This window comes from Quercus suber, unplaced genomic scaffold (assembly GCF_002906115.3).
Source record: "Quercus suber isolate HL8 unplaced genomic scaffold, Cork oak 2.0 scaffold_470, whole genome shotgun sequence".
In the NCBI taxonomy this organism is placed as follows: Eukaryota; Viridiplantae; Streptophyta; class Magnoliopsida; order Fagales; family Fagaceae; genus Quercus; species Quercus suber.
In genome coordinates, this window is record NW_027069921.1 from 237,898 (window position 1) to 255,381 (window position 17,484).

Sequence of the window (17,484 nt, forward strand, 5' to 3'; positions counted from 1 at the left end):
TTGTCCAAGTATGAAGGAACACCTCTAGCTGATCCTGGTCAGTATAGAAGACTTATTGGAAGGCTTTTGTATTTAACATTAACCAGGCTTGACATCACTTATGCAGTGCATAGGTTAAGTCAGTTTGTTGCATTACTTAGAGAGCCACACATGATAGCACTAAACAAGGTACTTGTAAAGTTGAATTTAATCAACCATTGTGTTGGCTTTATTATGTGCCAAATTTGCTTGTAATTTAGCAATTAGTAACCCTGTATTTAGGTGGGATTCATGTAAGGGTAGTGAGTGAGAGAGTGTGAAGAAATGCTCAAGATTGTGCAAAGATGCAGAAACTCGCGGTTGGGACTCGCAGATGACTCGTGATTGACAAGCTGCCAACTGCAGCACACGAGTGAAGCGTGCAAGAAGATGAACAGTCATGACAGCTGGAGCACTACAGGACAAAAAGTCCAACTTGGCCGTTCTGTTAGCTCGCAGTTGGAACTCGCGACTCAGTCAAGTCGCGAGGTCAAGTCGGTAGCCAGCCCTGTTTTGAAAAACCTAACTCTTCACATTCCATTCTCACCCCAGTATAATTACCCCTTATACCCACGAAATGTAGAGAGCTTCCAAAGAGAATTTTGAGAGAGAAACCCAGAGAAAAGCAAGATTAATTCATCCACAATCTTCAAATAGAGACTCTTCAAATTCTTCTACTCTCTTCCTCTCCATTGTTACATCCTTGAGAGGTTCATACCCAAATCCTTTTCTCATTATACCTATATCTGTGAGAAGGTCATTTAGTGCTTTGGGAAGCAGTTAGGAAGGAACCAATGGTTATTGGTTAATGCTATGGGCTATAGTGGAATCCGGTAAGCTAGAAAAGAAAAAGGTTCGGCGCAACCTCGTTAGAGCAAGAAGCTTGGAGGGCTTAGGTACACTGGGTAGATTAGGCTTGGAGGGTCTATTATTGTTCATGTATCACAACTACATTTTCTAGTGGATTATTGACTGCTTGGAGGGCGACGAAGAGGTTTTACGCCGAGGGCTTCGGTTTCCTCTTCGATAACACATCGTTGCGTTGTCCTGGCATTTTTATCTCTCTTCCCTTAATCTTTGGCATTTAATTTTTGCTGTGGATGTGATTTTAATTGGTTTAGATTGTTTATCAATTCTATTAATAGCTTATGTTCATTTTTCACACATACATTGTTTGATAGTAAGCTTGAATTGGTAATTTGTAAATTGGGGGTCTAAACGTTCATAGTGTTTTACACACTATTTGAACATTCAGTACTTCGGTATGTTAAGGCCTCACCTGGTAAAGGGATCTTCTTCTCTAGTAGTTCAGATTTGCAGAACAAATCATATTGTGATGCAGACTAGGCTGGCTACCCTGATACTAGGAGATCATTGATTGGGTATAGTGTGTTTCTTGGAGATTCTCTGATTTCTTAGGGGTCAAAGAAGCAGGGGGTGGTTTCTAGATCATCTGCAGAAGCCGAATATAGAGCGATGGCCACAGTAGCTTGTGAGATCACTTGGGTTTTGCAATTGCTCAAGGATTTGAAAGTTCATCATCTAAGAGCAGCTATGGTTTTCTATGACAATCAAGTAGCATCATATAGCTACTAATCCTGTGTTTCATGAGTGAACAAAACATATTGAGGTTGATTGTCATTTGATTAGAGAAAAGATACAAGAAGGGATGATCAAAACATTTCATGTTGCTAGCAATTCACAAGTGGCAGACATTTTCACTAAAGCTTTGGGAATATCTGCTTTCACTAGGTTAGCAACAAGGTTGGGACTTATTGATATTTTTGTTCCAAAACCCTTGAAGTTTTGTTCACAAGATCAAGTTGCTGAACAAGCAGATGTTCAGAATTTGAGGGGGAGTGCTGAAACTGAAGCAAGACATCTACAGAAGCAATTAAAGAAAACGACATCTTTTTCTATCAAAGGAAAGAAGCAACTACAGAGGAAAAGCGATGTCGTATTGTTAAATGAAACTAAAGTTGCTGGCATGTGATTCAGGCAATTAGATGGACACATGTTGTAATTTTATTTGTTTTTCCTTTTAAGCTGTTAGATTACTTACTATTTTAGTTAGTTAATTTTGCTTAATTCTCGCCTAATTTTCTGGGCTCGTGTAACTGATTGCTATGATGTATAAATAGCAAATCAGTGCGTAATTTTATTTTAGCTTTTTATTTTCTTTGTGAATACAAGTTTCCTTTCAGAGAATATCTCTTTTCTTCTAGAAATTTCTTTCCTAACACCCTGCTACTCAACGTTGTTTATGTCGCTAGAAAAAAGAGCCCTAGGGATGGCAAATTATTGCATACATCAATGATTAAATTGGAATGTGAATTTTGAATGCAAAGAGTTGATTATAGACTTAATTTCCACTAATCTTGAACAAGAACCTAACAAGTGGTCCGTGAGAAGAATGTGAATGCAAAGAATTGCTATTCCCGGAAATGGAGAAAAACAAGTGGTGCAAAGAATGTGAAATCCAAGAGTTGAGTTTGTGCATTCCAGTCCTAGCTTTGGAAGACATGGAACCTGAGAAGCGGCCCGAGTGTTGTATCTACAAGGTTCCCCAGAAACTCCGTAAGGTAAAAGAAGAAGCCTACACTCCAAAGCTAATTTCAATAGGCCCTTATAATTACGGCGAAGAATGAAGAAGATGGAAGATTTGAAAGTGAGGTATTTCAATGAAGCCGTTAATCAGACTAAAAGGAACCAGGATGATTTTACAAAACGCATCCGAGAAATCGGATACAAGAAGATCCTTCATTGTTATGTAGAGGTCAATGACATGAACGAGAAAGATTTCACGAAAATGATTCTTTTGGATTCTATTTTTATCATTGAACAGTTGTGGAGGACATATAAAAACCCGCCAATGAGCCCACCAGCAATGACTACCATTTCCCGAAAGTGTGTGTCGAGTATGTGGGATGCATGTGTAATAACTTTCCAAAAAGAAACAAAAGAAGACGACCCAGAAAAGAAAAACCCAAAAGAAGACAACCATGAAAAGGAGAACCCATGGCGAAGCTATAATATTATGCAGGACTTGATATTACTTGAGAATCAGGTTCCATTTTTTGTGCTGGAGGAATTATACGATTTTGCCTACAGTGACCTTTCTATGTACCAGCAAAATGAGGATAATTCCTTTCTTATGCTTGTTCATGAATACTTTGTCCATTTTTGGAGAAGTTTCGGTTTAGTTCGTTCTTCTAATTACGAGAAGATATTCTCTGGTAAGAAGAAGAAAGTCAAACATTTTACTGATTTCCTAAGATACTTTCTCCTTCCCCAGAATCTAACATTTGGAAGTAGTTTCAAAAGTGTGCCTTGTGCAACCAAGCTGTCTGAGGCAGGAGTGGAATTCAAAGGGTCCAAAGTAGGAAAATCCGAGAATGGACGCTTACTTGACATTCAATTTTGAAAGAGTGCCTTATTGGAAATTTGTCCATTTTTAAATATGTCATGGCTTTTGAGTTGCTTTCCTTGCTTCAAATGCTTGGAGATCATGCAACCTATCTTTGAACTCAAATCCTTTATAATAGAGGATGCAACTAAATGTGTTATTCAAAACCTCATGGCCTTAGAGCAGTGTCATTATCCACGGGAAGCTTACATCTGTAATTATATTGTATTATTGGATCATCTTATCAACACTGCAGAAGATGTGGATCTACTTGTTGAGAAAAATGTTATCGTTAACTGGCTAGGCAACAATGAGGCAGTGGCAACTCTGATCAACAAACTTTGCAAACAGATTGTAGAAGGTAATCATTCCTGTTACTATGAACTCAGTCAAAAGATTTGTGGTCACTATAGCAACCGTTGGAGCAAACTCATGGCATCCTTTACAAATCTATATTTCAAAGATTTTTGGAAAGGGACAGCAACTGTTGTTGGAATCATGGTCCTGTTTTTCGCTTTCTGGAATTTCCTAAGGCCTTTTGTCTTTCACACATGAACATATGTGTGCTTCAGTGTTTGTTGGAGACTTGGTGCTTTGCTTCTGCTTATTTAGATGCATTTTGAACTTTGTAATAATGCTATGCTTGTAGCTTAGCAAATGTTTTGTTGTAAGTTTGTGATGTTTCCACATCTATAAACTGGTGTGGTGAGTTTGTATTTTAGCAAATAAAGCTATATGCTATGTTAATGAATCTTGCGATCGCGATATGCATCTACGCAAATATCATTATTCTTGTTTTGCTCCAAAAATATTTTATTTCACATCTAACGATTTCTTTTGCTGATTTTTTCCCCCTTGGAATTTTATACATAGCCACTTTGTTGGGCAGTTTAGTTTGCAAAAATATTGCAACCATTACAACATTACACATATATGTGACGTACGGTTTGTTTATATATATATATATATATATATATATTTTTTTTTTGAGAAACAAACACACACACACAAGGGAGAAGGAAAGAGGTTCTAACACAAAAGTATACCACAACATCACTTAAAAGCCATGGTAACTATTAAGGGAGGGTGAGGCAAGTTATACTACACGCAATACACTCTCTTAAGCAATGTGGGACAATTACCCATTCTTTTTTTCTTTGTTTTTTAGAAACAAACACATACACACAAGAGAGAGAGAAATGAGTTCTAACACAAAGGCACACCATAACTCCACTTAAAAACCATGGTAACTTTTAAGAGGATATATGTTCGTATTACATCACAGAATATTAAACCATATGTTTACCATAAGTGAAAAATGTATTTAGTATCAAATAATACAATATTATTACGTATGTCATATCAAAATTCAATAATGAGAGATATATGTGTATAAAATAATTACCCATTAGCACTTTTAAGTAGGGGTAAAATACTAATATGATTATTTTACACACGTCTTGCAATTATTGGATTTTAATATGCTTTATTTGATATTAAATACATTTTTATAAGTATGGTGCCACTCTTTGTTTAGGTTTGGTGGACTTAGGATTGGTTTTGGCATGACCCTTAGAGTGGTATTATAGTCATTTGGCTCCTTTATTTCTTAAGCTATTCTAGGTTAGTTCCGGATAAAGATGCTGTGATGTTTGAATATATGGAGGTGATCAACTTGGACGGCAGCCTACACATTACTGAAAGCCTTGAACTTCAGTCGAGATATTGGAATTTTGGACCCAGTTGTCGAGTTCACAAACACATTGCTTCTTCCACTGCTTCACACAAAGGAACCTTGCCTATTCACTACAAAAAAATCGACCTATCCCAGCATTTTTTTCCTAGCGTTTTTACAAAACACCGTAGTAGATAAGCCTTACCAGCGCTCAAAACCAGCGCTTTACAAAGCACTACAATAGAAGACCTATAGCGGCATTTTTCAAAAACGCTGGTATAGGAAGCCCAAAAACGCTGGGATAGGGTTACTGATTTCCCTTATGGAAAGACCTATCCTGGCGCTTTTAAAAGCGCTGGGACAAGTCCCTCCATTCCCTTATGGGAAAAGACTTGTCCCGGGGCTTTTGAAAGCGCTGGGATAGGCCTCTCTCTGTAAGGAATTGGAGGGACCTGTCTTAATGCCTTTAAAAGCGCTGGGTCGGGTCCTTCCATTCCCTTATGGGAAAAGACCTATCCCAATGCTTCTAAAAGTGTTGGGACAGGTCTTTCCATTCCCTTACAGAGAAAGAGCTATCCCAGCGCTTTTTGAAGCGCTGGAATAGGGTCAACCTATTCAGCGCTGGGATAGGTCACCTAGGAAAAGACCAAAAGACCCCAAACCTAAGAAATGACCAAAATAGCCCCAAAACCATAAAATTACCAAAATACCCCCTAAAACCTAGAAAATGACCAAAATACCCACGAAACCTAAAAAATAGCCAAAATAACCCCGAAGCCTAAAAATTGTGGAAAATAATCCCGAAACTTTAAAATGACCAAAATACCCCCTATACCTACAAAATGACCAGAATACCCCTGAAACCTAAAAAATGATCAAAATAAGGACTATATTATTATTATTATTATTATTATTATTATTATTATAAGGACTATATATATTATTATAGGTAAAATACATTAATAAAATGTATGTTGCCTTAGTGGTAAGCATGTGTGTGTTTGAACTTCATGTCCCAAGTTCAAACCTTCGAATTTTTTTTTTTTTTTTTTTTCATTTTTAAGTTTATATTATCAAACTGACCGATATGTATTAAATATAACTATGTACAAAATATTTCAAGATGTGCACCACAAGTCTAGTGGTAAGACATGTGTGTGACTATACTTGGCCCAAGTTCGAACCTTGCTAAAAACATTTTAACATCTTAATTTTTTCTCTCCTACAAAATAACGTCGTTTTATATCTCAACTCAAAACATAAAAAATAAATAAATAAAATAAAATAAATAACCCTACACTCTACATTTTACTTCAGTCGCCTCACGCCCTCACCCTCATTCTTTTCTTTTTTTCTTTTCTCTGAGTTCCATCTTCCATGCCTCCCTCTTCTATACTTGGCCCTCTTCATCATGCTTTAAAAAAAAATGAAGATTAATGAAAATTTGAGAATGTTTATAGTGTGGATTTTATTAATTTTTGTGTGTGTGTGTGTGTGTGTGTGTGTTTTTTTAATTAACTATGATTGGCATGAAAAGTGGCATGCATGTTAAAAATCAAATGGTAAATTACATCCGATTGGTATGAAAATTGGCATGTATGTTTAGAACATATAGAACATGTGATCCAACGATTGTATTTTCAAAATATGAATTCAATAATAAGTTATTGGTTGGTGTAACATTTTTTGAGTTACATCAAGTGTAACTTGAACCCAACCCTATATTTCTTAATTCAATGTGAATTTTGATAAATCTACCGTTAGATTACATTATCTTCATATATTTTTCACGTTTACAAAATTTCAAAGTGATCAAAGATTAATAGCCATGTCATCAATCAATTATTTAAATTCAAAATTTTTTTGTTTAAAATAACGCATAAAATATGAGTTTAAAGATCAAATGGTAAATTATATCCGATTGGCATGCATGTTAAGAACATATAGAAAATGTGATCCAATGGTTGGATTTTCAAAATATGAATTCAACAATAAGTTATTGGTTGGTGTTACATTTTTTAGAGTTACATCAGATGTAACTTGAACCCAACCCTATTTTTCTTAATTCAATGTGAATTTTGACAAATCTAACATTAGATTACATTATCTTCATATATTTTCCATGCTTACGAAATTTCAAGGTGATCAAAGATTAATAGCCATGTCATCAATCAATTGTTTAAATTCAAGTTTTTGTAATTTAAAATAATGCATAAAAGATGAGTTTAAAGATCAAATGGTAAATTACACCCGATTGGCATGAAAATTGGCCTGCATGTTAAGAACATATAGAACTAGTAATCCAACAGTTGGATTTTCAAAATATGAATTCAATAATAAGTTATTAATTGGTGTAACATTCAATAATAAGTTATTGACCGCTCCTTTCTCTAAATCTGACCGTTTGATTGTGACCATAATTTACTGGAATTAACCCTTCATTACACTCTTCAAATCCAACGGTTAGATTTTAAATCTAAGAATGGCACGTGATGGACATGTGCTGTGTACTTGTATGATTATGTTCTCTTAATCTGACCAGTTTGTTTCTCAAAAAAAAAATATATATATATATATATATATATATAAACAAACCGTACGTCACATATATGTGTAATGTTGTAATGGTTGCAATATTTTTGCAAACTAAACTGCCCAACAAAGTGGCTATGTATAAAATTCCAAGGGGGAAAAAATCAGCAAAAGAAATCGTTAGATGTGAAATAAAATATTTTTGGAGCAAAACAAGAATAATGATATTTGCGTAGATGCATATCGCGATCGCAAGATTCATTAACATAGCATATAGCTTTATTTGCTAAAATACAAACTCACCACACCAGTTTATAGATGTGGAAACATCACAAACTTACAACAAAACATTTGCTAAGCTACAAGCATAGCATTATTACAAAGTTCAAAATGCATCTAAATAAGCAGAAGCAAAGCACCAAGTCTCCAACAAACACTGAAGCACACATATGTTCATGTGTGAAAGACAAAAGGCCTTAGGAAATTCCAGAAAGCGAAAAACAGGACCATGATTCCAACAACAGTTGCTGTCCCTTTCCAAAAATCTTTGAAATATAGATTTGTAAAGGATGCCATGAGTTTGCTCCAACGGTTGCTATAGTGACCACAAATCTTTTGACTGAGTTCATAGTAACAGGAATGATTACCTTCTACAATCTGTTTGCAAAGTTTGTTGATCAGAGTTGCCACTGCCTCATTGTTGCCTAGCCAGTTAACGATAACATTTTTCTCAACAAGTAGATCCACATCTTCTGCAGTGTTGATAAGATGATCCAATAATACAATATAATTACAGATGTAAGCTTCCCGTGGATAATGACACTGCTCTAAGGCCATGAGGTTTTGAATAACACATTTAGTTGCATCCTCTATTATAAAGGATTTGAGTTCAAAGATAGGTTGCATGATCTCCAAGCATTTGAAGCAAGGAAAGCAACTCAAAAGCCATGACATATTTAAAAATGGACAAATTTCCAATAAGGCACTCTTTCAAAATTGAATGTCAAGTAAGCGTCCATTCTCGGATTTTCCTACTTTGGACCCTTTGAATTCCACTCCTGCCTCAGACAGCTTGGTTGCACAAGGCACACTTTTGAAACTACTTCCAAATGTTAGATTCTGGGGAAGGAGAAAGTATCTTAGGAAATCAGTAAAATGTTTGACTTTCTTCTTCTTACCAGAGAATATCTTCTCGTAATTAGAAGAACGAACTAAACCGAAACTTCTCCAAAAATGGACAAAGTATTCATGAACAAGCATAAGAAAGGAATTATCCTCATTTTGCTGGTACATAGAAAGGTCACTGTAGGCAAAATCGTATAATTCCTCCAGCACAAAAAATGGAACCTGATTCTCAAGTAATATCAAGTCCTGCATAATATTATAGCTTCGCCATGGGTTCTCCTTTTCATGGTTGTCTTCTTTTGGGTTTTTCTTTTCTGGGTCGTCTTCTTTTGTTTCTTTTTGGAAAGTTATTACACATGCATCCCACATACTCGACACACACTTTCGGGAAATGGTAGTCATTGCTGGTGGGCTCATTGGCGGGTTTTTATATGTCCTCCACAACTGTTCAATGATAAAAATAGAATCCAAAAGAATCATTTTCGTGAAATCTTTCTCGTTCATGTCATTGACCTCTACATAACAATGAAGGATCTTCTTGTATCCGATTTCTCGGATGCGTTTTGTAAAATCATCCTGGTTCCTTTTAGTCTGATTAACGGCTTCATTGAAATACCTCACTTTCAAATCTTCCATCTTCTTCATTCTTCGCCGTAATTATAAGGGCCTATTGAAATTAGCTTTGGAGTGTAGGCTTCTTCTTTTACCTTACGGAGTTTCTGGGGAACCTTGTAGATACAACACTCGGGCCGCTTCTCAGGTTCCATGTCTTCCAAAGCTAGGACTGGAATGCACAAACTCAACTCTTGGATTTCACATTCTTTGCACCACTTGTTTTTCTCCATTTCCGGGAATAGCAATTCTTTGCATTCACATTCTTCTCACGGACCACTTGTTAGGTTCTTGTTCAAGATTAGTGGAAATTAAGTCTATAATCAACTCTTTGCATTCAAAATTCACATTCCAATTTAATCATTGATGTATGCAATAATTTGCCATCCCTAGGGCTCTTTTTTCTAGCGACATAAACAACGTTGAGTAGCAGGGTGTTAGGAAAGAAATTTCTAGAAGAAAAGAGATATTCTCTGAAAGGAAACTTGTATTCACAAAGAAAATAAAAAGCTAAAATAAAATTACGCACTGATTTGCTATTTATACATCATAGCAATCAGTTACACGAGCCCAGAAAATTAGGCGAGAATTAAGCAAAATTAACTAACTAAAATAGTAAGTAATCTAACAGCTTAAAAGGAAAAACAAATAAAATTACAACATGTGTCCATCTAATTGCCTGAATCACATGCCAGCAACTTTAGTTTCATTTAACAATACGACATCGCTTTTCCTCTGTAGTTGCTTCTTTCCTTTGATAGAAAAAGATGTCGTTTTCTTTAATTGCTTCTGTAGATGTCTTGCTTCAGTTTCAGCACTCCCCCTCAAATTCTGAACATCTGCTTGTTCAGCAACTTGATCTTGTGAACAAAACTTCAAGGGTTTTGGAACAAAAATATCAATAAGTCCCAACCTTGTTGCTAACCTAGTGAAAGCAGATATTCCCAAAGCTTTAGTGAAAATGTCTGCCACTTGTGAATTGCTAGCAACATGAAATGTTTTGATCATCCCTTCTTGTATCTTTTCTCTAATCAAATGACAATCAACCTCAATATGTTTTGTTCACTCATGAAACACAGGATTAGTAGCTATATGATGCTACTTGATTGTCATAGAAAACCATAGCTGCTCTTAGATGATGAACTTTCAAATCCTTGAGCAATTGCAAAACCCAAGTGATCTCACAAGCTACTGTGGCCATCGCTCTATATTCGGCTTCTGCAGATGATCTAGAAACCACCCCCTGCTTCTTTGACCCCTAAGAAATCAGAGAATCTCCAAGAAACACACTATACCCAATCAATGATCTCCTAGTATCAGGGTAGCCAGCCTAGTCTGCATCACAATATGATTTGTTCTGCAAATCTGAACTACTAGAGAAGAAGATCCCTTTACCAGGTGAGGCCTTAACATACCGAAGTACTGAATGTTCAAATAGTGTGTAAAACACTATGAACGTTTAGACCCCCAATTTACAAATTACCAATTCAAGCTTACTATCAAACAATGTATGTGTGAAAAATGAACATAAGCTATTAATAGAATTGATAAACAATCTAAACCAATTAAAATCACATCCACAGCAAAAATTAAATGCCAAAGATTAAGGGAAGAGAGATAAAAATGCCAGGACAACGCAACGATGTGTTATCGAAGAGGAAACCGAAGCCCTCGGCGTAAAACCTCTTCGTCGCCCTCCAAGCAGTCAATAATCCACTAGAAAATGTAGTTGTGATACATGAACAATAATAGACCCTCCAAGCCTAATCTACCCAGTGTACCTAAGCCCTCCAAGCTTCTTGCTCTAACGAGGTTGCGCCGAACCTTTTTCTTTTCTAGCTTACCGGATTCCACTATAGCCCATAGCATTAACCAATAACCATTGGTTCCTTCCTAACTGCTTCCCAAAGCACTAAATGACCTTCTCACAGATATAGGTATAATGAGAAAAGGATTTGGGTATGAACCTCTCAAGGATGTAACAATGGAGAGGAAGAGAGTAGAAGAATTTGAAGAGTCTCTATTTGAAGATTGTGGATGAATTAATCTTGCTTTTCTCTGGGTTTCTCTCTCAAAATTCTCTTTGGAAGCTCTCTACATTTCGTGGGTATAAGGGGTAATTATACTGGGGTGAGAATGGAATGTGAAGAGTTAGGTTTTTCAAAACAGGGCTGGCTACCGACTTGACCTCGCGACTTGACTGAGTCGCGAGTTCCAACTGCGAGCTAACAGAACGGCCAAGTTGGACTTTTTGTCCTGTAGTGCTCCAGCTGTCATGACTGTTCATCTTCTTGCACGCTTCACTCGTGTGCTGCAGTTGGCAGCTTGTCAATCACGAGTCATCTGCGAGTCCCAACCGCGAGTTTCTGCATCTTTGCACAATCTTGAGCATTTCTTCACACTCTCTCACTCACTACCCTTACATGAATCCCACCTAAATACAGGGTTACTAATTGCTAAATTACAAGCAAATTTGGCACATAATAAAGCCAACACAATGGTTGATTAAATTCAACTTTACAAGTACCTTGTTTAGTGCTATCATGTGTGGCTCTCTAAGTAATGCAACAAACTGACTTAACCTATGCACTGCATAAGTGATGTCAAGCCTGGTTAATGTTAAATACAAAAGCCTTCCAATAAGTCTTCTATACTGACCAGGATCAGCTAGAGGTGTTCCTTCATACTTGGACAATCTTAGATTTTGTTCCATGGGAAGCTTACTAGGCTTGCAACCCAAAAAACCTGTGTCCTTGAGTATTTCCAAAGCATACTTCCACTGATTTAGGCTTATCCCTTTATCTGTTCTAGCCACTTCAAGACCAAGAAAATATCTCAATGATCCCAAATCCTTCAGACCAAATTTCTTGTCAAGAAGCTGTTTTAACTTAGTGACACAATCAGGATCATTACCTGTTAACAAAATGTCATCTACATAAACTAACAAGATGGTAAAAGATGAACCTTTAAAGTGTGTAAAAAGGGAATAATCAGCCTTTGATTACACAAAACCAATGCTTAAAATAGTTGTAAAAAACTTCTCAAATCATTTCCTAGAAGCTTGTTTCAAACTACACAAGCTTTTATTCAACTTGCAGACTAGATTCTCCCCCTTGCTGTGAAAGCCAGGTGGTAAGGACATGTAAACTTCTTCAGCTAAGTCAGCATGAAGGAAGGCATTGTTTACATCCATTTGATGTAAAAACCAGCCTTTCACAGCAGCCAAGGCCAAAATCATACGAACAGAAATAGATTTTACAATAGGAGAAAAGGTTTTTGAGTAGTCTAAACCCTCCGTTTGTGTGTACCCCTTGGCAACTAGTCTAGCTTTGTATCTTTCAATGGTGCCATCAGAATTGTACTTAATCCTATATACCCATTTGCAACCAAGTGGAATCTTACCATGAGACAATGGAGTGAGTGTCCAAGTGTTATTCTATTCAAGAGCAGCAATTTCTTTGTCCATAGCTGCTCTCCACTCAGCAGACTTCATTGCTTGATGAAAGAGAGCAGGTTTTGTAGGTGTGGCAATGACTGACATAACAAAAGAGTAAAAGGTGCTGCTAAGGTTCTTATAGCTGAGATGATCTGAAATGTTATAAGGTAACCTTGAAGCAGGTTTAGAAACCACTGCCTTGCAAGAGTAATCTGTGAGATAGGCTAGAGGATTATGTGGTCTAGTAGACCTCCTAGGACAAAAGGATGGAGATGATGTGGAGGTAAGGACAAGATCAGATGATCCAGATGGGGTTGAATCAATAGAAGTAACAAGATCTAAAATAGGGGACAGAGGAGGAAAATTTTCTAAAACAGGTTGTAAAGGAGCTAAATTTTCTAAAACAGGTTGCAAAGAAGGTGTTGAGGAATTGAAATATCAGCTAAGGAATTTAGAGGCACCTAAGAAGATGGAGATGAACAAATGGGTATATGTTTTCATAGAAAACTATGTCCCTAGAAATATGTATGGAATTAGAATCCAAATCTAAAACCTTGTAGCCTTTAATGCCATGAGGATAACCTAAGAAAACACACTTTCAAGCTCTAGATGCAAATTTGTGTCTATTGTGAGGTAAAGTAGAAACTAAACATAGACAACCAAAACATCTTAAGTGTTCAAAAGGAGGTGGCTTGTTAAAAAGCATTTCATAAGGAGTTTTGTTATGCAAAAGTTTGGAACGGGTTCTATTAATTAAATACACAGCAGTCAAAATGCAATCACCCCAATAGGATAAAGGAACTTGAGATTGAAGGTGCAAGGCTCTAGCAACATTAAGAATATGTTGGTGTTTTCTTTCAGCAATGGCATTTTGTTGTGGGGGTATCAACACATGATAACTAATGCAAAATACCATTGCTTTTGAAAAAATCCTTCAAGTAAAATTTAGTTCCATTATCACTCCTTATACATTTCAATTTCTTTCCAATTTGAGTTTCAACCATAGCAGCAAATTGAGGAATCAAGGATCTAGTGTCAGATTTATGTTTAAGAAGATACACCCAAGTACATCTAGAAAAATCATCAACAATAGTAAAAAAATACTTGTAACCTTCATTACTTGCCTTAAAGAAAGGTCCCCAAAGGTCACAATGTACAAGATCAAAAGGTGAAATAGAAACATGTTCACTAGTTGGAAATGAAAGTTTCTTTTGCTTAGTAAAATGACAAATATCACAACACTGTGATTTATTTGTAGAAACAAAAGGTACAAACTTATTCAACAATGACATTTTTGAAAAAGAAGGGTGACCTAAATGAGTGTGCCATAAATCTGAAGAGGTGGAAGATGCAGATTTTGCAGCAAATGCTGAAAAAGGAGAAGTTTGAGTAGAGTTTTGCTGCAGCAAGTACAACCCTTTGCTTTCTCTATCTAGACCAATTGTGCTCCAATGAGCCAGGTCCTGGATGAAACAACAATTTCCAAGGAAAATCAAGCAACAAAAATAAGCCTTTGTGAGTTGACTAACTGAAATCAAGTTAAAACTAAAGGATGAAACACAAAGCACATTGGTGAGAGTGAGTGTAGTGGAAACTTTAACAGTCCCTATGTGTGTAACTATAGCTTGTTGCCCATTTGGTAAAAAGACACTGGTTTGAGAGATAGAAGTTATGGTAGTTATTTAAGTCACTAAATGAACCATGTGATCAGTGGCTCCTATATCAATGATCCAATCACTGGATTTGAATGCTTTCCTATCTACAAGATGAGTAGAAAAAATAGAATGAGACATATTTGGGGGAATCCAAAAGGGATTACCTGAAAAATTGAGTGCAAAGTTACTGGATGAAGGATTATCACTACTAGTAGCCATCACAGTTGCAGCTTGATGGGCAGATGGTACTCCAGAACCTGAAGCAAAATTTTCCTTAAGAACAGACAGATATGATAGGAGTTGTTCACACTGAGACTGTGAAATAGGACACTGAGAGGCCTATGGTGATGAAGCCACGAATTGTGGAGAAAAATTTTGTGGAGAAAAATTCCGTGGAGTAAAATTCCGTGGAGCAAAATTTTGTGGAGAGAAACTCATTGCATCTGTCTGCACACCAAAAGCATTAGTAGCATATTGTGGACCACCATAGGCATTGCCATTGGGAAAGAAATTTGGCCCTTGAACAATTGAACCATCTGATTGAAAGCCAACAGAAACCTGATTTGCCATAGGTCTGTTCCTCTTTGGTTTGTACCCTGGTGGATAACCATGAAGTTTATAGCATTTTTCTGCTATATGACCAGTTAGACCACAATAGGTACAAACTGGCCTTTGCTTCTTTGAATTTTCCCCTTTCCCTCCATGAAAACCTTAACCTTGATTGGGCCTAAAATTGGGATTAGAGCTAGGGTTGTAGCTATTATTAGCATACAAAGCCATAGGTTTAGCAATCACATTAACTCCAAGACCTACATTTCTTCGTTTTTCTTCTTGTAAAATCAAAGAAAAAAATTTGTTGATTGAAGGAAGAGGCTTAGCAATCAAGATTTAACTAGTAAGATGATCAAAACTATCATTCAATCCCATAAGAAAACGAAAAACATGCTCTTTCTGTTGAGTTTCAACTTGAGTTTTATCAAATCCACAAGTACAAACACAGATGCAAGCAGCATAAGATTGATAACTAGCAAATTCATCCCAGAGTGTTTTGAACTTTGTGAAATAAGAACTCACCGATAGTTGACCTTGTATAAGATGTGAAATTTCCTTCTGCAACTCATAGAGCCTAGGTGAACTTCCTTGAGAGAAACAATCTCGCAAATCAATCCATAGTTCTCAAGCAGTGTTTATATACCTTACACTCGCCTAAAGGTCTTTGTAAAGGGAATTCACTAGCCATGAAAGAACCATGGTGTTACATCTACACCAAGAATTGTATAGAGGTGAAGTAACCTCTGGTTTGGAAATTGCTCCATTAACAAAAGCAAATTTGTTCCTTGCACTCAAGGCTAAGAACATAGATCTGGTCCAATCAGCATAGTTCTCTAGACCAATTAGAGGTTGCAAAGAAAGAATGATCCCTAGATTCTCTGCAACAGGGAGAAAATATGGATTATTATCTGATTCATCTGCCATTGAAGAACTTGAAATATTCTGTGAGGATGATTTTGTTTGTGGAATAGTTTGCAGAAGAGTGGTACGATCTAAAGTCGAAGCCATGATTGAAGCTTCAGAGCAAAGAATCACAGAAGATACTTCGCAGGAAAATTCCAAGAACAAAAAAAAAAAAAAAAAAAAAAAAAAAAAAAAAAAAGTGTTGATGGAACATGTATTCTCAAGATGGAATTCATAGTCTCTTAACGGAGATATAAAATATTCCCTTAAGATAAGTTTAATGGGTTGTTATTCAAAGAGTTAGGCCTAACCACTTTAGTAAGACTAAAGTATATATTTATGGAATTGGATTTCATAACTATATAATGAATAACATTAAAGGATTAAACCGGGTACTCAAGGATTAAGATGTAGTAATTTACAAAGTGGCAGTCTACATTAATGACTTTGTATTACTACGAATATTTATGAAGGGGTTGCATGTATAACAAAGTTTTGGGATATAATTTATAGATAAGACCTAGAGTGCAACTATTTTTATATAGTGGTATTAAAAATAGTTAATGGTAACTTTGGACTTGTCAAGAGTTGACAGAAAAGCCCAAGGCCCATTGGAGCTAGTGTCTTATTGGTCCCTTTTGGTCCCACTCCAAGCCACACACTTAAGCCCAATTGGTAAGGCCCAAAAGGCCGGCCCAATTAGATAAATTGGTTAGATACAAAGGGAAAAACGTACAGAAAAATATATGTGAGAAAAACATCATGAAAATGGTGTGGATGTGAGTTTTTGTCACTCACAAGTTATCCCTTTGTTACCAATTGAGAGACCACACATCTTGGGCGTTAGTGGAATTGGAGTGAAGATTAAAAGTAGTCCCAATACTTCAATCTTTGTTTTGAAATTCACCGCTTCAAGGTACGATCTCTTGTTTCTCTAATTCTGAAATTTACTTTGTGCATGTTATCAATATGAATGAAGTAGATCCGTTTAAAACTTATTTTCCGCTGCATTTATCTTTATAACCATCATCATCTTAGGGGGAGAGTTAGTATAGGACATTTTTGTTAGGGGGAGTGTTGATACTGTTGATACTTAAGGGATGCAGTGAGGATGTGAAGTATATTTTCTTTTCTTACTTTTTAGATACATTGTTCTTGTACATTAGGTCTTGTGACCAGTTTTTACATACATTGTACTTATTTCTTTATATGTGGATGTATGTTTATTTCACCTATCTCTACATGTGTTGTTTCTTCTCTATCTTTATACACATGTTTCTTATTTTGTATGCAATCTATTTATTTCTGTTTCACACAAGATGCCTTGATGAGTTTTGTTTAAAGTGTTTCAGAAATACAGGTTTTAAAAGTCTACTTGCCATAAACTCTCTTCTTGCAAAGTTTTTCAAGGGTTTGTGTTAGGATAGATTTTATTGTATTCAACAAGTGAATATGAGTTGAGTGATTTATGACTTCTCTCATATGTTCATTTGTTTGTTATGGTTTTGTCACGGATTGCTAAATGGGGAGATTGTTAGGACATATGTATTTCGCTTGTTGAAGGACATAT

General features: G+C 36.2%; 1 pseudogene; it reads left to right on the forward strand.

Moving 5' to 3' along the window:
• Positions 1 to 2,671: 2,671 nt before the first annotated feature.
• LOC136062950 (uncharacterized) lies at positions 2,672 to 3,979 on the forward strand (annotated as a pseudogene).
• Positions 3,980 to 17,484: the final 13,505 nt, after the last annotated feature.